The 21,643-nt window shown below is 36.9% G+C and overlaps 1 pseudogene across 1 annotated transcript; it reads right to left on the bottom strand.

Moving 5' to 3' along the window:
• Positions 1 to 2,208: 2,208 nt before the first annotated feature.
• LOC147358964 (poly(A) polymerase alpha pseudogene) lies at positions 2,209 to 18,728 on the bottom strand (annotated as a pseudogene). The gene is made up of 3 exons (XR_015141355.1): positions 18,633 to 18,728; positions 3,129 to 3,201; positions 2,209 to 3,065 (listed from the first exon to the last, which is right to left on the bottom strand). The product of XR_015141355.1 is annotated as a poly(A) polymerase alpha pseudogene (transcript).
• Positions 18,729 to 21,643: the final 2,915 nt, after the last annotated feature.

Consider the following 21,643-nt stretch of genomic DNA (forward strand, 5'->3'; position numbering starts at 1 on the left):
TCACATGTATTAGATAAACGTCAGTGGGATGATACAATCAGTAACAATTGTGATCTTCTTTTCCATTGCAATTTTCTTTTTATTGGATTACCAGGCTAAAATGTAGCTTGATTTTTTAAATTAGAAAATAAGTTTTAAAGTTTTAAGATTATTCAAAAATTATCTTAAAAATCGTTCCTTCCCTTCCTTGCCACTTCCTTCAAAAAAAGAAAATAATGCATTACCATCTATACCTCCCACAATTATGATGTGATCACAGCTCTGCCTTAGGCCCAGAGGAGAATGTGGGGAAAAGAAAGCAGTTTATTTGTTAGTGTGATGAAAGTGTTTTGGTATTTCCTTTATAGTCTACGCTCCCATTATTATTATTGCTTTTCATTTATCAATATTTAAATATACCCAGTATTGTGATTCTCTTATAAATAAATTATTATTTTCCCTCATAGTTTATAAAGCTTCACCTAACGTTAACAGCATCCTCTTCACTGTTCTGAATCATCTAAATACATTTATTGGTTGCTGTTGTTCAGTGGCTAAGTTGTGTTTGACCTCTTTACAACATTTATTGGTATTTGTTCTTAATGCATCTCATTTTATGTAATATACATCATGTTTTTAAAGCCTTCCTAAATATCTATAGAATTTAAGAAACTATAATTCAAGCATTGTTATATATCTAACACCAGGATATTGTACTCTTCTGGATGACTTTTCTCTGATCAGCAGCCCTTAATATTCTCTTTGAGGCAGAAAAAAGGGAGAGTTAATAGTTGTCAAAATTAAAGGTCTACTGATATGTATACACTACTATGTATAAAATAGATAACTAATTTATCTTCTGTACAGCACAAGGAGCTCTACTCAGTTCTCTGTGGTGACCTAAATGGGAAGGGAATCTAAAAAATAGCAGATATATGTATATGTATGACTGATTCACCTCACTTCGCGATACAGCCAGAAATTAACACAACACTGTATAGCAATGATACTCCAAATTAAGAAAAAAAAAATAAAATAAAATGCAGAACGAGAGCAAGGACATATGTTTCTATCAGGATGAACTCCCAATGCAAACACTGGTAAATCTGTTTATATCTGTGCAATGAATGTAACTGTTCACCAGTCAATCTAAATGGAACACATGCATGTATAAAACAGGAAAAAAAAATTCTGCACATAGTAAAAAGAAGACAATTCAAATGCATACTTAGAAACCATAATAAAAACATTACCTTGAGATTAAAATTTTGAAGTTGAAGGAAAGTTTATATATATATATATATATATGCATATATTTCCATTGTGTAAATCACAAAGCTAGTTAGTCCATATGCTAGAGTCAGAACATAGGCCTTAATAAAGATGTGTGGTTTCCACTACAAGACACTCATAAAAATATAAGCAAAACCCATCGGAGAAACAACTGCTACCCAAAGAAAACACACTTTTTTTTTCAAACAGTATTTCAGATTTCAGAAAAGAAATCTTTTTGAAGCACTTCTGTGTTCATGAAAATAATAGTCATTGATTTGTCTTTCCTTGTAAAATGTAAGAGAATAATAAGGCCACTCTATGAGCAACGTCAAAAAAAAATGTGCTTTAATTCAGTCCATGTCCACGCTGGATGCAGAATTCTTCACTGGAGTGTGATGCTCACTCTCCTCACTGCATCTGAGGTGGCTAAAGATGTGCTTCGGATCATGCCAATATTTCTTTACTAATTTTGCTTTGGTCAAAAATCTCAAATATCTTTGTTAATTAATCAATGAAAGATCTTACTGTTCTTTAATTTCACTTTATACAGTACTGGGAATAATAGTAAATTTGCTCATTACTGGATACTAAATTTTCTTTTTTTTTTTTAGTATCCTTTTATTATTATTTTTTTTAAGTGCAAATGCTCACACAACTTTGACTTATAAGGTAGTTCTATATATAAATTGTTAGTGACTTTGATATTATAAACTACGTACAATTAAACATGGTTCCAGGGTACATAATTACGCTTCTCACACCAGAGGACAATTCTAGTTGAGATTAAAAAGAAAGTGTGATACGAACATGTCCACTCATACGTAACAGAATGGGAAGTCTCCCTCAGTTTATGCAGATGACTTCTACTCGTTATTGCACAGTGCGAATTTGTAGGGGAAAAAATAATACACTAACCCTTGGGTCCCATACAGGCAAATTACGATTGCATTCTTCAGGCTGTTTCAATAGGACTGGATTTGGCCATTCCCATTTAGAAAATACCAAGAAAAATTTGTGTACAAGAGTTGATGCTATTGCATTTGGATAAAGCTGGCAAGTTCTTGCTACTAGCACAGCCAGGAAACACCACCGAGGAAACCTAATATATTGGAATAGATGTTGTGGCGTTTGGGCCACAGTTTGATAGCTCTCAGGGTTAACCTGAAGTTGTCAATGTTTGGTACTAGATGTAAAATTTCATCGGTTACCCTGCAACCGTTAAGACTTCTTATACATCTTATACCTAAATTTTTAAGCAGACTGTCATCTCTTAAGTCCAAGTCTTCTGGAATAGTCTGCAGTGCTAATCTTGCAAACAAAATATCAATCTCTATCCCATCAAAACACAGTTTGATAAGTGGTACAAATGCCTCTTCAACAGCTCTTAAACCTTTTACTTCTTCCTGTAATTTCAACTTATCATAGAGTGAGGTGAAAAAATCACTTCGATCAACATGTCTCGGTGCAACACACAGTGCATCAATATCAGCACCTTTTGTATGTACTCCTAATCTATAAGATCCAAATGTAAAAATTTTCCCACCAACATTTTCAGTTACAGATGGTGGAAGATTCTTGCTTTCACTGATTTCTCGTATCCACTCTTTTACCAGGTTATTTAATTTTCCCAAAATTAAAATCCTGCGCTGCAGTTCCTCTTCCTCTTCAAAAAACCCCAAAGGGCTTCAGAGTCTCAACTAGCTTCTGTGTGAGTAGGCAGTCAGTCTCCTTGGGGGCTGCTAAGCTGATGGGAGAAGTAATGCCATAGTGCTTCTGTGGCCACCGTGTTTGCTGCAACCACCGCTGCCGCCCTGGGCATGATCCACTGAGGCGGGAGGGAGGGGGCGCGGGCCTGCCTTAGCCCTGGGTCCTACCCGACTCCCGCACCCGCTCCCGCCGCTTTAAGCGCTTCTCCTCCTTCCCCTTTGGCCTAACATGGCCTGGATACTAAATTTTCATCAGAGATTATGCTGTTGCATTTGACATAGTCGTTGACTGAAAAAGAATTGGCCGAGATTCGGCCAGCCACCAGGAATAGGGCTGTCTGGTGGGGAGCTTTAATAGCTTCCCTTTCAGAAATAATGTTGTCTTAGAATTTGGCAGCTGGCATCATTTAGTGTTCTATAGCCCCTTGTCATTCATTAGTTCAGCAAATATTTATTGAGCATCTAATGTAGTTTTCCTATGCTTTGAGTAGAAAGATGCAAAAACCACTACTATCAACTCTCTCATCGTGTATTTTAAAGTATATTTGACCAGAATATGCTTTGATATTCTGGGTTAAAAGTGGAAGTTCCTTTCTTAACATTCAGTAGTTAGCTGTATCTTTATAGTTATATACATCTACCTCCATAATCTATTCTTGCTTTGGAATTTATAAAAATAATGCTGTATTTGAATGCCTAAATTTCTCTCAGGTAATGCATTAAACTACAATAGGTATTAACAGCCTTACTGGGTAACTGATTCAAAAGCAGAGTCCAATCTCTTACAAATTACATGAGCTGAGTTAAATACATCAACTTTTCCAAGTTTTGTCCAATGTTTCCAACATGTAAGATTGGTTTTGAAGCACATCACAGGTAATACAGGCTTTACATAGTGGATGTGTGATTATAATAATATTAATAAATGATAATTAAAGAACTAAGTCTAATGGAAAATTCACTGAGTTTACAATTTAATCTGAAGGAAATGTAATGTAAGTTTCAAGTTAAGCACACATTGCTATCTTTCCTAGACTGTGGCTCTACATTCTAAAGTTTTTAAAGATTGGTGTATATGCTATGCTAATATGTAGCCAGTACATCAGAAACTGATTGCTTCTAAGTAACAGAATAAAATAACCTTAAAATGGGGCTCTGCTCAGATTGAATTATATGAGCAGCGAAAAACTTAAGCCCATATTTTAATACAAATCTAGAAACATTTAAAAAATTTGAAAATACATTTTAAAATTACAACTGCACATCAATGCTCTTTATGGTTACAGTGTTAATAAACTGTCATAAAATTAAATGTCTATCAAAAATCGCCATATGAATGAAATATATTTGGTGGTGAGTGGCTTTAATATCCACTTAAAATTTGCAACATAAAAAATCAAGAATGATGTTGCAAAAATTGAAGGTAAGTACTGTGACATTTTTAAAATCAAAGATGAAAATTCCAAGACTTTTTAAAGTGAATATTTCTTATTTCCAGAAGAAGGGTTTCATGAAAAAAAAAAAAAAATACAATTATATAACACAGTTAGAGTCTCATCTAGGAAATATTAAATATTACCCTCTGTTAATATTTAGAGGCAATAACTTTATGACTCTTTCTAACTATGGTAATTCTTAACATTTTTTTCACATTCACATTTTTTGGTATTTTTCACTTTTCTAATTTTTAAAAATTGTGGTAAGATGCACATAACATAAAAATTTACCACCATAACCACTCTGAATTTTACAGTTCACTAGTGTTAAGGACAGACTTCCCTGGTGGCTCAGGAGTAAAGAATCTGCCTGTAATGCAGAAGCTGTAGGTCTGATTCCCTGGTTCGATAAGATCCCCTGGAGGAGGGCATGCAACCCACTGCAGTCTAGCGTGGAGAGTGCCATGGACTGAGGAGCCTGGTGGGCTACGGTCCGCAGGGTCACAAAGGGTCAGACACAACGGGACAGCTGAGCACGCAAGCAGGCAGTGTTACGGACACTCACACTGTTGTGCAAACAGTCTTGAGAACTCCTCTTTTGTAAAACTGGGAATCTATTTTTTTTTTTAAAAAGCAGAAAATAACAAGGTTGAGCCAACATGTAGACAAATTGAAACATTTGTCACCTGCTGGTGAGCATGGATACCAGTGGGTGACGTCCTGAATAAATTAAAAATATAATTGCCATATGACCCAACAATTCCACTTTGGGACATAAACCCAAAATAATTGAAAGCCAGATCTCAAAGAGACACTCATGTCCATAAAATATTATTCACAATAGTCAAAAGGTGGAAGCAGTTTAAGCATTCACCCAGTGATGAATGAACGAGTAAATGAGTAAACAGGCAATGCAGGAGAGCCGGGTTTGATGCCTGAGTCGGGAAGATCCCCTTGGAGAAGGGAGTAGTCCGCTCCAGTATTCTTGCCTGGAGAATTCCATGGACAGAGGAGTTTTCAGGTTACAGTCTGTGGGGTTTCAGACTCAAACATAACTGAACGACTAACACCACACACACACACACACACACATAAAGAAAGGAAATTGTCCTCTAATCAGTATAGAGATAAGAGAAATGATTATAAGTGATGTGTACTCTCCACTATTAGCATGATAAAGACGTTGCGACTTTACCAAATTATGAATGATTGAAGCCAGAGAACACAGTGAAAATTTGATGCATTCATTTTCAAGGGTGAGATTATTTTCAAGGATCTTAAAATACATTACAATGTTTTTTCATCTTGATATTATGCTAGACATGTATAAAGAAGAATGATTCTGATCTCAGATGCATCCAGATTCAGTTGTGCCACTTGTACCCATATGAATCCTGTAATTCTCATTTTTCATGACTTTATAGTTCGCAATAATGCCTTTCTAGAATGGGGTTAAATAAAGCTATATTTATAGGTGACATGATTATATATATATACATATATATACACAAAATAACTTAAGGACACATTAAGAACTTTAGAACTGATAAACAAGTTCATAAGCGTTGCAGGACAGAGGATCAATATAGAAAAATCTGTTGCTATTTCTATACGTTACCAATGAGCCATCAAAAATTGAAATCACAAAGCAATTCAATTAACAATGGCATCAAAAAATGAAATACTTAGGAATAAATGTAATGCAAATCCAAAGGTTATAACCTAAAAACTTTGACATTGCTGAAAGAAATTATAGAAGACTTAAATAAATGAAAGAAAAAAAAAACATGTTCATGGATTATAAAACTTAATAAATGATAAGATAGAAATATGCCTCAAACTGATCTTAAAGTAAATGCAATTTATATCAAAATCTAAGCAAGCTTTTTTGCAGAAATGGACAAACTGATCTAAAATTCATACAGAAATACAATCTTTACAAAAAGAGAAGTGATAGGGGAAAAGAACAGAGCTGAAGGACTCACTTCTCAATTTGAAAACTTACAATAAATAGTCAAGAATGTGTGGAACTAAAATAAGGAGAAATATAGAGAGACAGAGACATAAATAGTCAATTGATCAATCAATGTGATAGAGCTGAAGGTTCAGAAATAAACTCTTATGTTAATGGTCAGTTGAATTTTGACAAGAGTCCCAAGACAACTCAATCAGAAAGAATAGTCTTTTCAACAAACGGTGCTGGGACAATTGAATATTCATGTACAAATGTAATGAAGTTAAAACTTCTTTCTCTTGCCATACAAAAAAAAATGAACTCAAAATGAATCATAGATCTAAGTATAAAAGCTAAAACTGTAAAAATATAAGAGGAAAATACAATAGTTAATCTTCAAATTCTTGGGTTGGACAAAGTCTTTTTAGATAACTCCAAAAACAAAAGGGACAAAACAAAAAGCAGATAAATTAGACTTCAGCAAAATTAAAATTTTTCTGCTTCAGTGGATACCATAAAAAAGTGATCTTAGCCAAGTGAACAAAGTGAGCGTCAATGGTGATAAGTAATCTTGACAATATGTAAGCTTAATGCTATGAAAAGAATTTTTCACCTCCAAAGCATTCTCAGTAAAAATCTATAATCCTAGCCTAATCATGAGAAAAACAGTCAACAAGCCCATGAGGAACACTGTATGATCTGCCCATTCAGTACTCAAAACTGTCAAGGTCATGAAAAACAAAGAAATTCTGAGAATCTATTACAGTCAAGAGGAACTTCAGGAGACATGACAACTGAATGGAACGTGGTGCCCAGATGGAATCCTGGAACAGAAAATTAGGTTAGGCAAAATGTAAGGGATCTGAGTAGAATATGGACTTTAGGTAATAAAAACTGTCAATATTGGTTCATTGATGCAAACAAATTGACCATACTAATATAAGACGCTAATAATACTGGAAAGTTGGTGTGGCTAGATAGCATCACCGCCTCAATGGACATGAATTTGAGCAAACTCTGGGAGATAGTGAAGGACGGAAGAGCCTGGTGTGCTGCAGTCCACGGGCCCACAGAGAATCAGACACGACTTACAGACTGCACAACAAAAATAAATTATCCAGTTTTAAAAAGATCATGTTGATTTAAAAATAAGGATCAAAAGTATATGTTGATAATAATATTAGACAAAATGGACAGTAAGACAGTAAATACTATGAGCAAAATAAAAAAGCATTTTAAAACAATAAAGAGCCAATGAACTCAGAAATTATTCAACTTAAAATATACTAGATAACATGGTCTCAAAATATATAAATCAAAAAATAATTAGAAGTACAAGGATACTGGCAGTGGGCATGAAGCTCCTAAGTCAAAGGCAAAAGTCAACGTATTTAATTTACAACAGGAGCAACAGACAGACTAACACTCATACCAGTTCCCTGAGCACCAGGGCAGGCAGGACACTGTGAGTAATCGGATGATGCTTTACAGCAGCGGGATGCATTACAGGAGTGAACCCGAGCTAGCAGAATCTCCAGTCTTACAAGAAGGCTGCTAGCAAAAGCAGCCCATACGGTGTTCCAGGAGAAGGCTTTGTTGTCATCCTGGTCAGAAAAGAAATCTCTCTACCCAACGGGAGGCCCTATCTCTACCTTCCCAAACTATTTCCTATAAATCATTGAAACAACACCCAAAAATAGGAGCAGATCCCAGATGTGCAGAAACCCCATGGGGAGTTGTCCTCCACACCATTGAAAGACTGAAGAAGGAAGCATAAAAGCGAAAGAATATATTGAAAATCCATACGACCTAAAAGGGACTTGTAGCAAAACAGAAACATTTCACACATATCAATAAGAAAGAGATGATATAATTTTTAGAAATGAGCCAAGACCAAGACTCCTAGTCCAATTTAATCTCTTCTACTCACACCGAATCTGTGTAGAAATATCAAAAATGTTTGAAATAATTTATGCATAATAATAATGAAACTTTTAATTATAGAAATTTAGTGAGCACCAGGTCTTGTGTTTAGGAGAAGGTTTTGTCATCATTTAAAAATAGAGAAGACTTTTGATATTTTAAATAGCACAAAACACTTTAGATATTAGTCCTTCATTTTTAAAAGAATCAAATACTCCAGTTCAGTTCAGTTCTGTTGTTCAGCCGTGTCCGACTCTTTGCGACCCCATGAACTACAGGACGCCAGGCCTCCCTGTCCATCACCAACTCCCGGAGTTTACCCAAACTCATGTCCATTGAGTCGGTGATGCCATCTAACCATCTCATCCTCAAATACTTCCTAGAAGACAAAGTTCAGAAAATAGAACTTCTTTAGGTATTTTCTCCAAACTGTCTGTTCTTCATTATTGAAAAATCTGTGGGAATTTAAACATCTAAAATTTTTCATTTCTTCCTGTAATTATAATTTAACACATAATTGTTATTATGTAGATAATCTTAAAATATAGCAACCCAAAATAGTAATATTTTAACTTATGATATTAAAGGAATGTCAGTTAAAAGAAAGGAATCTTCTAAAGTGAGTTTTGACTTAATCTGTAAAGTTGTAACTATTTAATGTTAAATATAATGTTAAATTATAACTTATAACAATAAAATGATCACATAATTGTAAAAGGATACTGATGTAAATTAAATCTTGGTTAATTAAACACATATTACAAAAAATGGTATATAGGTGTAATAACTTTTCTATAATTTGCATTTTAGATTTCACTAGCCTTTCTTTTATCCTGATATAGCAACTGAATGTATTTCCAATGAAACACCTGAGTTTTCTGTGATTAGGAAAAGCTAGTCTTTCTTGCTGAGTTCCTGTTTAAATTAGGAATCTGTGATTCTTTAAGCATTACTTTATGAATAGCAGCTTTGCAGCCACTGGAAATTTGCAGTCTAGGGCTGTGATAAGATGCCAGAGTCATTCATTACTTTAAGACATAGTTTTATATACAAAATTAAAAGCAGAAAAAAAATAAAGATATTTAGGCCTGGCTCCAAAGAAGTTGCAATTCTTGGTATTTATTTTTGGATCAAAGAAATAAACTAGATGATATAAATGAGATACTCAATTATCAGCACAATTACAAGGAAAGTAATATGCATACTATTCCAAAAATAGTAACAAAATAATCAGTTTTATAGTCAAAAAAAGTATTGGTTATAAGAAAAGAAGGAAAGTTAATAATGCCATCATATAAAGGTGCTTTTACCTCTTCCTGTAATACTGTCCATAAATTCTCTATGCTCATCTGTCAATGAAAATAATTGTTTTGAAAAAAAATATAAGCCATAAATGAAAAGAAATGTTATCCCAACTTTACTATCTCTCTAAATATTAAGACAAATAAAGCTAAGTTCCCTTTTGCCGTATAAGAAAACCACCCCCAAATTGAGGTGTATTCACTTGGTGAGTTCTATTTTCTACTTCACATGATGTCTATGGAAGTCACTCACGTGGCTCTGTTCAGCCGGGAGATGCAGTGGGGGCCAAGGTTCTCCTGAGCAAAACCTCAATCTCTTCCCTCCCCTCCATTCTGCTCATTCGTCTACTCTCCAATAACCATCATTAAAAGTGAAGAAGTGAAGTGAAGTCGCTCAGTGGTGCCCGACTCTTTGCGACCCCATGGACTGTGGCCTACCAGGCTCCTCCATCCATGGGATTTTCCAGGCAAGAGTACTGGAGCGGGTTGCCATTTCCTTCTCCAACCATCATTAAGAAGCCTGGTTTCAGCTTCTTCACATGGTAACCAGATGAAAATGGAAGGGTTCGATGCACGATACTGGATGCTTGGGGCTAGTGCACTGGGACGACCCAGAGGGATGGTATGGGGAGGCAGGAGGGAGGAGGCTTCAGGATGGGGAACACATATATACCTGTGGTGGATTCATTTTGATATTTGGCAAAACTAATACAATTACGTAAAGTTTAAAAATAAAATTAAAAAAAATAGAAACTGGAAGTTTTCTTAAACTCAGGCCCAGAAATTACACAATGTCATTTCTACTGTACTCACTGAAATGTCACAGGGCCTGTGTAAGTCCAAAGGGGGTGAAGTGAAGTCGCTCAGTCGTGTCCGACTCTTTGAGACCCTATGGACTGTAGCCTACCAGGCTTCTCAGTCCATAGGATTTTCCAGACAAGAGTACTGGAGTGGGCTGCCATTGCCTTCTCCAGGGGATCTTCCCGACCCAGGGATTGAACCGAGGTCTCCAGCATTGTAGGCAGATGCTTTACCCTCTGAGCCACCAGGGAAGTCCAAAGGGAAGGGAAGTATCATCTCTCATCAGTGGAGGAGTGGAGCGTTCACACAGCAGACAGGCGGGATTCAGGGACTGATGTTCACATCTTTGCAAACAGTCTACCGCTGTCTACCCTCTGGCCACAGCAATTTACAGACCTCCCACATGCAAAACACATCCCTCCCTCCTCCAGAAGCCCCGTGCCCTCAAGGTTCTGTCTCAGAATCCAGAATGGCATCATCTGAACTGTGTCCCTGTGTGTCTGAGGTTTATTGGACGCAGCTGCTCGGGTTGAGTTGCTCTGGATCCAGAGACATGAGAAATAAAATAATAGACTGTCAACCACCTACATATGCTGGTAAAACACAGTTAACATCATTGCAATGGACACTTGCATTTTAAAAGAGGAATAGAAAGCAGATTTTTGTCACTGGCCCAAGGCAATACTGATTCATGTCGTTCTTGCTGTTCATTGTTCAGTCGCTCGGTCGTGTCTGACACTGCGACCCCATGAGCTGCAGCATACCAGGCTTCCCTGTCCTTCACTCTCTCCCAGACTTTGCTCCAACTCACATCCATTGAGTCAGTGATGTCATCCACCATCTCATCTTTTGCTGCCCCCTTCTCTTGCCCTCAATCTTTCACAGCATCAGGGTCTTTTTCAGTGAGTTGGCTCTTTGCATCAGGTGGCCAACATTTCCCTTTTTCTTAGACACCAGGGATAGTCTCAGTGGAGTGTACTTCTAGTTCCTAATCCTTTGTTTTACAAAAGCCTTGGCTTTGCCTCAGAGTTAGCCCAGCTTTTCTGGAAGAAGTAGCCAGTATTTGGAGCTAAGTATCTCTTACTCTGCGTCTTGCCCTCAGAAGTTGGGAACTTTTTGCATTTCAAAATATCTTTGTCCCCTTTAGTCCAATCAGGTGGTATTTTTGATAGTCCAGGGCTCTTAAAAATTGAAGACTTTTCTATACATTTCATTAGAATTCACTTCATGCCCCCAAAACAATATCCATATTTTTTTCAAGGTAGAATTATTTCTATTTTGCATGTGTGAGTATACTGTGAGAAAAAACTATGAAGATTCTCAGAAGAACTTAATGTCTAGTTGAGAGAGTCTAGTTGAGGGAACCATCTCAAACTTTTCAGATTTCGTAGCCAATGGGCTTATAGACAATAAGTATGATCTTTCCTGTGAGGCCGTATTCTACTTGGCGAGTCCTAGGTTGTTGCTGTCGAAATCTTGGCTTTCTCTGCCCACGGGAGCCAAATAAGAAAATACAAAGACAGAACTTGGAGGACATAGAAAGATGGCTTTAATCCCCAAGCCAGCAGAGAACATAGCTCATGCCTCAAGAACTGTGTCTCCCCCTATCATGCAGAATCAAAGGGATCATATAGCTGAGGCTCACAGTCAGGCGTTGGATATAAAGAGCAAAGTGTAAGGATCCTGTATTCTTTCTTTCTGCATTGTTTCAGAACAGTCAATTGGCTGACATCAGGTGGCCAGGGCATTTGGATCTGGCAGTCAGTCCCTTGGGTACACTGTCTTTTGTGGATTGCACCATAACTTTCTTTTTGTAATACAAAAAGAGGGAAAGCAAGCTACTAGGGGGTGGATTGCAAAGAGAGTACCATAAAGCTAAGGCATCAGGATGTGATCAGCAAAAAGCCAGAAGAGGGAGAAGCAAAGGACAAAGGGCGGATTGCTGAGAGAGTGCTGTAAAGTTAAAGCCCAGGATGTGACTAGCACAAAGTTACAAGACAATAGATGTGGAGTGTAGTTCACGCAGAGTTAGAGGGGAGAGGTGCAGGGCATGTGGTGTTCGTAACAGGTGGGTCCTCCGAAAAGAAGAAAACAGTGATCAATGCAGATTGTAGATCAGGAACAATTAAAGTGGAGAAGGATTCAAAAGGCAGAAGAGAAAAAGAAAACTTTTTGGTCAGCTGGACCGTGCCAGAGGAAAGGATCACCCACTTGAAGAGAGAAGATAGAAGTCACGTTACAAAAAGACATGTTGCCATGAGAGATCGGGTTGGAACTTTATGTGGAAATAGCCCATCACATTATTTTTTTATCTAAATTACTTTTAAAATTTTTACTCTGATTGTTTTTCTATTTTTCTTTCACTGTTGAACAAAAACCTGAATGTGATATATTACACAACACCACATAGCCTTGAGCCATCAAATAAGTCCTAAATATTTTATGCTAATTGCATAAATAATTTTATGGCACAAAAATACCTTTTCATCTGACCTATAGAGAGTGGGACCAGTGAAACTTCTTGATTTATATTTCTGTGTGTAATTGCATAAATTATTTCATGTATGTTTATTTCAGATTTTATATCTTTATATTTGTTGACAACAGAATGAATTAAATCATACTCAAAAGTATTCAATGCCACTTACACACACATTAGGGTGGCTGTTATAAAAAAATGATAGAGAATAATGAATGTTATCAAGAACGTAGAGAAATTGGAGCCCTTATGCATTCATTGCTGGTGGAAATATAGAGTGACTCAGGCCCTAAGAAAAACAGTATAGCTGCTCCTCAAATAATGACACATAAAATAACTGTATGATCTAGCAATTGCACTTCTGTGGAATATATCCGAAAGAGCGGAAAGCAAGGATTTAAACACGTACGTGTGCACTCATGTTCATAGAATCACTATTCACAATGGCCAACCTCAGTGCCCATCACTGGATGAATGGAGTTTAATGTAACAAAGACTTCAATGCACACTGAGTCTACTTTGCCCTCTTGATTCACTGAGGGCAATCATAAACTAATTTAAAAGAGAAGAGGAAGCTTAAGGCATAAAATATAAAAAGTATTTTGCAAAAATAATTGAATAAAAAAGTCCCATCTCATTTCAGAAAAATGACAATAAATCTTTTAAAAAACTGAATGTAATTAAATAATGCAAACATTAACTTGAATGAGACTGCAAAAATAAAAATTAACTAAAATTCTTTGTCATGATAATAAAATAAAGCATGTATAATTATTTTTTTGCCTGCTGTGCTTAAAAATATTGGGACGATTGCCTACAGATATGTATTTTATAACTTTCTCAGCAATAAAGTTCTAGTTTTGAAAAACACTGCAGTATCTGATCACTAATATTAAACGAAGTTTCCTGCTGAAACTAAAGAAAGCATGTACATCCATATGTGACAGTAACATTATACATATAATTAACCCTGATAGTAACAACTGCGAGCTCAGTCGTTTGAGATGTGTTCAGCTCTTTCTGACCTCCATGAACTGTAAACCATCATCTTCTGTCTATGGGATTTCCCAGGCATGAATACTGGAGTGGGTTGCCATTTCTTCCTCCAGAGATAGTAACTATCTCTACCCTTTAAATGTATTGTGATTTTTAAAAGCATTAAGAGCAATTATAATTCTCATATTTGTTTTTTTAACTATCTAATAATTATTGTTAGGAAAAAATAGCTTATTCCTCTAGAAAGTGTTTCTAGTTTAGACAAAAACAGTAAATCCTGCAGGCATCCTACCTGATGTTATTTTGCCCTAGAAGACATAAAGAATGAAACTTATATTGTGCCATTACTTGATTGCTATGATTGTTATCTTGATCTCATTTAATTTTTAAAAGAATTGCCTTTTCTAAGTGACGGCATTTTGCAAACATTTCAAACTTTGATAAGTAATCGCACTGATGGCTCAGAAAATCGTTCTGCCTCTTGAGAGTCCAGATTAAATCAATTTGCAAATTAAAGGGGAGGGAGCAATCAGATAGCAATCCAGAAAACATTCTAAACTTTATTATATCCGAGATATCTTAAAGGGAAAAAAGAGCAAATTGAAAATGAGCTCTGCCTTCCAAGAAGAGGCTGTTCTTTTCCGCTTTGGCTTCTGCTGCTTGTGGCAGCTTTTTCTGCACTAACTACCCTAGCTTGCCCTGACTCCACTTTTAGATGTCTCTGCTGCTGCTGCTGTTGCTAAGTCGCTTCAGTCGTGTCCGACTCCGTGCAACCCCATAGACGGCAGCCCACCAGCCTCCCCCGTCTCTGGGATTCTCCAGGCAAGAACACTGGAGTGGGTTGCTATTTCCTTCTCCATTAGATGTCTCACTGGAGCTTATTTCAGATGTGGAATCCATTTTACTTATGCCTTAAGACTATAGCCTTCTTGCTTTATTAGAAAATACTAAAAATGTTCAAAGTTAAGTTAGACAGTTGCAGCTTTTCCATGGTTGTTTATAGGGCAATGTTTTGATAACACTTGCAAGTGGGGGAATATTACAGAGAAAGATACACAAAAGATGCACTTAATTTTTTTTATTAAAAACAAATCCTAAATGGAATTATGCACAGAAAAAGTTTTCTTGGTTTGAAAGATCTATTGAATAGGAAACTAATTAGAATTTAACTTAATGCAAGATAATTAGATGTACTTAAATTAGCTAAATACCAACATTCTTGAACTTGAGATTTTTTGTTGACTTGCCAAAAATGTCTAATCTTATTTTCTAAAGTAAAGAAAATTGAAAATAAATTGTTTAATGGTCAGAATGTTATGGAAATCTAAGTTTAAAGTGAAATTTAAGTCAGTTCTAATGAGGTGGATGGACCAAGAGCCTGCTATACAGAGTGAAGTCAGAAAGACAAACATTGTATGAGACACATATATGGAATCCTGAAAGACGGTATCAGTGCGCCTATGTACAGGACGGAAAAGAGACCAGACATCAAGAGCAGATTTCGGACACAGTGGGAGAAGGAGAGGTGGGATGATTGAGAGAAGAATATTGAAATATATACATTTCAGTGTGTATATATATATATATAATATATATAAATGAATTGTAATAATAATGTGTATATATATACACATTACTATATATATGGTAATATATATATGATGTAATGTATATACACCATATTACATATATATGTATATATACTATATATACATACACATACATGGTATATATACCATATTACATATATATGTTATGGATACATACATACCATAAATATGTAATATGGTATATACACCACCATATTACATATATATGTATATATACCATATTATATACATATATATCTAATATATATAGTAATGTATATATATGATGTAGAGAACACGAACCCAGCACTCCGTGACAACCTGGATGGATGGGATGGGGAGGGAGGTGGGATGCGGGTTCAGAAGGGAGGAGACACATGTATGCCTATAGCTGATTCGTGTTGATGTATGGCAAAAAAATCACCATATTGTAAAGTAATTATCCTCCAATTAAAATAAATTTTAAAAATAAAATAAAAGCTAGTATCACACAAATTAGAAGCAAATATTCCCACTGGATATTTTTAACTGCTTTGTCCAGAGAAAATTCTTATTATCTAAATTTTTGCAAAAAGTTATGATGCAGAGTGTCTATAAATTGAAATTTTTAGTTTTAGTCCATGGCTCTAAGACCTTAACCAGGATAGTTGAAAGACTGGGAAAAGTAAATACATCTGTGCTGTGCTAAGTTGCTTCAGTTGTGTCCAACTATTTGCGACCCCATGAACTGTAGCCAACCAAGCTCCTCTCTGTCCATGGGACTCCCCAGGCAAGAATCCTGAGGTGGGTTGCCATGCCCTCCTACAGGGGATCTTCCTGACCAGGGACTGAACCCCTGTCTCTTACATCTCCTGCATCGGCAGGTGGGCTCCTTACCACTAGCGCCACCTGGGAAGCATAAATTGTGAAAGTTTAGTTGCTCAGTTGTGTCTGACTCTTCCTGACCCCACAGACTGAGCCCACCAGGAACAGGTAGCCTTTCCCTTCTCCAGGGGATCTTCCCAACCCAGGGATCAAAACGGGTCTCCTCCATTGCCAGCACATTCTGAGCCACCAGAGGAGCCATAAATAACTCTACAAGTTATCTTAAAAAGAAAGAAAAAGACTGGTTCAAGTGTGAGGGTCTGCATACCTTTGAAAAGATTAGGAGATGAAATTTTTCTGCTGAAAACAGGAGCCACTGGGAGTTGCGTTATAGCAGTGGTTTCTGACTTGGCTGCATGTTGGAATCAACTTGGAAAAAAATGTTAAATACAACTGCTTGGGCTTAATCTTCAGATTGTTATTTAATTGCTCTGATGTGAGTCTGATCATAAGAGAATACATCTGCTTTGGTGAATCAATAATAATTCAATAAATAATTAAAATTAAAGCCAGACTTAAGAACCCTTGGTTAGATCTCTAAGGGGTAGCAATAAGTTTTGGAATTACCCCTGTGAATAATATTCCAGGAAGCAGCCCATAACACAGTGAAAGAATAAATGGGTATACACACACCGCTATGGAGTTTGGACCCTCAATAATCTCACCACTCCACCTGCTCATATAGTCTTTTGTATTAGTACTCAGATGTCCAACGAGTGAAGACAAAGAGATGGTTGAAATTTCTAGGAATGGTGAGGCCTTGAATAGAAGAATCTCCTGAGATATAGTGCAGATGAACAAGGATCTAGGGTTGTTAAGGAAGGAAGCTGCAAGTGTCCAGATAGACTAGAAGAAAACAAAGGAATTATGAAGCCATAGAATCAATGACTTCAGATATAAGATGATACCACTCTTATGGCAGAAAGTGAAGAGGACTCAAGAACCTCCTGATGAAAGTTAAAGAGGAAAGTGAAAAAGCTGGCTTAAAGCTCAACATTCAGAAAACTACAACCATAGCATCCGGTCCCATCACTTAATGGCAAATAGATAGGGAAACAATGGAAACAGTGACAGACTTTATTGTCTGGGGTGATTGCAATCATGAAATTAAAGATTCTTGGTCCTTGAAAGAAAAGCTATGGCTAACCTAGATAGCATATTAAAAAGCAGAGACATTACTTTGCCAATAGAGGTCCATATAGTCAAAGCTATGGTTTTTCCAGTAGTCATGTATGGATGTGAGAGTTGGACTCTCTTTTAAAGAAAGCTGAGTGCTGAAGAATTGATACTTTTGAACTGTGGTGTTGGAGAAGACTCTTGAGAGTCCCTTGGACTGCAAGGGGTTCAAACCAGTCAATCTTGAAGGAAATCAATCCTGAGTATTCGTTGGAAGGACTGATGCTGAAGCTGAAACTCCAATACTTTGGCCACCTGATGCAAAGAACGGACTCATCTGAAAAGACCCTGATGCTGGGAAAGATTGAGGGCGGGAGGAGAAGGGGATGACAGAGGATGAGATGGTTGGATGGCATCACCGACTCAATGGACATGAGTTTGAGTAAGCTCCAGGAGATGGGGAAGGAAAGGGAGGCCTGGGTTTTGCAGTCTATGGGGTCTCAAAGAGTCGGACACGACTGAGTGACTTAACAACAAGATGTACGGTGAAAGGATAGATACAGCAAGGGCATATTTGAGATAAATGTTTAGAAGTGTAGGCCAACAGTGTGTTATTTAGCAAGACGTTTAGAAACAACTACAATGAACCAGCTCTGAGTCTGGGGTGCAGGATAAGGTGCAGTGAAGGCAGAGATCAGCTGTAACTGAGGGGATTACAGGACTGCATCTGAGGCGCTACATGTGCTGCCAACATTGGCGATAAAGTCACTTGAGTTCATTTCTGTAGAAAATATTTTATTTGCATAAGGGAGATCAAATAATGGTTTGGAAACCAAAATAGGAAGCGAAAAGAATTCAGAGGGGTTACGTCACTTGCTTAGAAATTTAAATAAACGTTTGGTCCCTAGACAAATATTGGCCTGGTTCATAATAAGTGCTGAAAAACTATTAGTATTATTAGTTATTATTATTATTTCTATTATGATAAATAGGTAAATAGAGCTAAAACTAAATGTATCCAAGTCAAAAGAACATTTTTTTTCAAATATATTTAGAAGTTTTTATTTCAAATATACTTAAAAGTTTTCTACCATATAAGTATCCACCAAACCCAACAGTTCCCTCTGGAGAACACAATTCTACTCTAAACTCAGCAAGCTGGCTAGAATTGCTTACATGAAAAACCTTGTCAGCCTCATTAAAACAGTCTTACGCAGAAAGCTCTCAGATTAATGGAGGCTGGTGAAGGCCCAACTATCCCCAAGGAGCCCGTTCTCTCTGCCTTTTCGCTAATTACTACCGCTATCATCACGGTGACCTCAGGGAGGCACTGCCTCTAGCACTCTTACTGGGGCCAATATAGACAGGCTCGAATATTAAGCCGCTTCTTTAAAGTCTGGGGAATATCTGGTAACTCACATCAAACAGTAGCACACAAAATCAGTGATTCACAAGCTTGGCGTGCATCAGAGTCTTGGGGACATTTGAATTCTAACATTTAGAGAGGACATCCACGCTCATTTTTGGTAAGAACTCGGGAGAGCAGCTCCTTGCATAATCTGCTTGGCCGTGGTCTGAAGATCAGCCCAGAAAAACACTGCATCGTCTCCATGCTGTATAAACTTGCTGATCATAGGAACCGTCTGCTGCGTGCATGCTCAGCCTCTCAGTCATGTCCAACTCTTTGTGACCCCATGGACTGTAGGCCACCAGACTCCTCTGTCCATGGGATTCTCCAGGCAATACTGGAGTGTGTTGCAACTTCCTGCTCCAGGGGATCTTCCTGACCCAGGGATCAAAACCACAGTCTCTTGCATCTCCTGCATTGGCAGATGGATTCTTCACCTCTGTGCCACTTGGGAAGTCCAGAAATAATATGCTTTAAGGAAAAGGGTCAATTTTGTAATTTTATTTTCTTTTTTACTTTTAGTAATTACCCTAGGAACCATCTGGGATAATCATTAAAAATAAATAAAATTTGATCCTTTTCCTTAAAGTATATTATTTTATATATAGCAACAAGACTTAGGACTCTGTATTTATGAGAAGAACCTCCAGGTGTTTTTTTCTGATAGAAGGTTTGGAAAAGTCTGCATTACTAACTTGACTCAGTAAGATTCTCACATCCTTTAGTCAGTAGCTCCTAGAGGTCAAAGCGAGGTCAGAGAGTCCACAGCAGTGGTATCACCTAGAAGAATTTTAGAAAATCAGAATCTTAGACCCAACCCCAAACTTGTGAGTCAGCATCCACACTTGACTAAAATCACAAGGTCATCAATGCTGTGGTCCATGTGTGGGTTGGAAAATAATTTCTAAACATCAGGCAGAGAGGAGAATAAAGTTTCAGAGAGTGGGAGATGCTGTTAGAACATCAGGCCAACTCAAGGGAGAGCCAAAACCTTTCACGGGCTAGAAGCCAATTTTTATAGCCTTGAGACAGAGAAAATTCCTACTACAAGGGTGGCATTAAGTGATTTGGTTAGGATGTTATAGGCTGGGTAATAGGGTGGGTATTTTAACTAATATGAGGTCAGGGAACTGGCCATACTTTGGCCACTTGATACAAAGAGTTGACCCATTGGAAAAGACCCTGCATCTGGGAAAAGTTGAGGGCGGGAAGAGAATGAGACGACAGAGGATGAGATGGTTGGATGACATCACTGGCTCAATGGACATGGGTTTGAGTAAACTCCAGGAGTTGGTGATAGACAGGGAGGCCTGGCATGCTGCAGTCCATGGGGTTGCAAAGAGTTGGACACGACTGTGCAACTGAACAGCAACAACAAAATCTTCAAACCTGCAGAAAAAATGTACCTGAAATTTAGAGTGTCTTCCTGGAGATAATTTGACTTGTTTCTTTACATTTGAAAAATCTGACCCTTTCTCAAATTCTGCCATCAGTATAATAGTTCACCATGAGCTTATTGCTTGGCAAAACTCAGATTATCCCACTGACCTCTGTATTTGATGATAGCTAATAAGCTATATGATGTGTGAATACATACAGGCAAACATATACACAAACATGCACCCTACAACCCGGGAGGGGGAATTGCCAATCCAGTCCTGTGACTGCCCTTTGATAAATGATCGCACAATTGCATCAGCAACTGCCATTGGAATAAACTGCTAAGATGGTTAATATAGTCACATTGGCTTTATGGTGTTCTGGTCATTTCATGTTTATAGCTCAGTTCTTGCAAAGTCACTTTAAATGGATTTGAGATAGGAGCATTTCTTCAATCAGCCTTCATGACAACTAGTTCCATGCTCCATACTGATGCAATAAAAATATTGTCATTTTTCCTTTTGCACCTCAAGAATGAAATAACACATGCTACATAAACATTCTGATATTGCAATGATTTATCATCCAGAAAAGATGAGATTCCAATATTACTTTGAAGGAGATGGGGAACTGCCATGTAAACAGTCACAGAGAATCCTCATTTCACTGAATCAGATGCATCTGAGCCTTTTTGTTGTTTTTCAATCCACATTTTATAGTGTAAATATACACTTTAAATAGTATTAATGTAAAATTGAAATGTAATTTTTAATAGCCAACTTGGTATACTTTTAAAAATTTAGTTCTAAGTTGAAAAATCTGTTGGAAACACACATCTATGGTTACCTAAATTATGACAAAGGAGGCAAAAATATACAGTGGGAAAAGATAGTCTCTTCAATAAGTGGTGCTCAAAAAACTGGACATCTTCATATAAAAGAATGAAATTAGTATACTCCCTAACACCACACAGAAAAACAAACTTAAAGTGGATTAAAGTCCTATATGTAAGGCCAGACACTATAAACTTCTTACAAGAAAACATAAGCAAAACACTCTCTGACATAAAAAGCACCAACATCTTTTTTGACCCACCTCCTAGAGTAATGAAAATTAAAAAAAAAAAAAAAAGCAAACAAATGGTGCCTAATTAAACTTACAAGCCTTTGCACAGCAAAGGAAACCATAAACATGAAAATATAGCCCTCAGAATGGGAGAAAATATTTGCAGATGAAGCTACTGACAAATGATTAATCTTCAAAATGCATTAAAGAACTCATGTAGCTCAATATCAAAAAAATAAACCAAGAAACAACCCAATCAAAAACTGAGTTGAAGACCTAAAAAGATATTTCTCCAAAAAGATGGCCCAAAAACACATGAAAAAAATGCTCAACATCACTAATTATTAGAAAAATTAAAACCAAACTCCAAT

The sequence above is a fragment of the Bos grunniens genome, chromosome 14 (assembly GCF_055505025.1).
Source record: "Bos grunniens cultivar Pamir isolate PY7600 chromosome 14, Bosgru_T2T1.0, whole genome shotgun sequence".
In the NCBI taxonomy this organism is placed as follows: domain Eukaryota; kingdom Metazoa; phylum Chordata; class Mammalia; order Artiodactyla; family Bovidae; genus Bos; species Bos grunniens.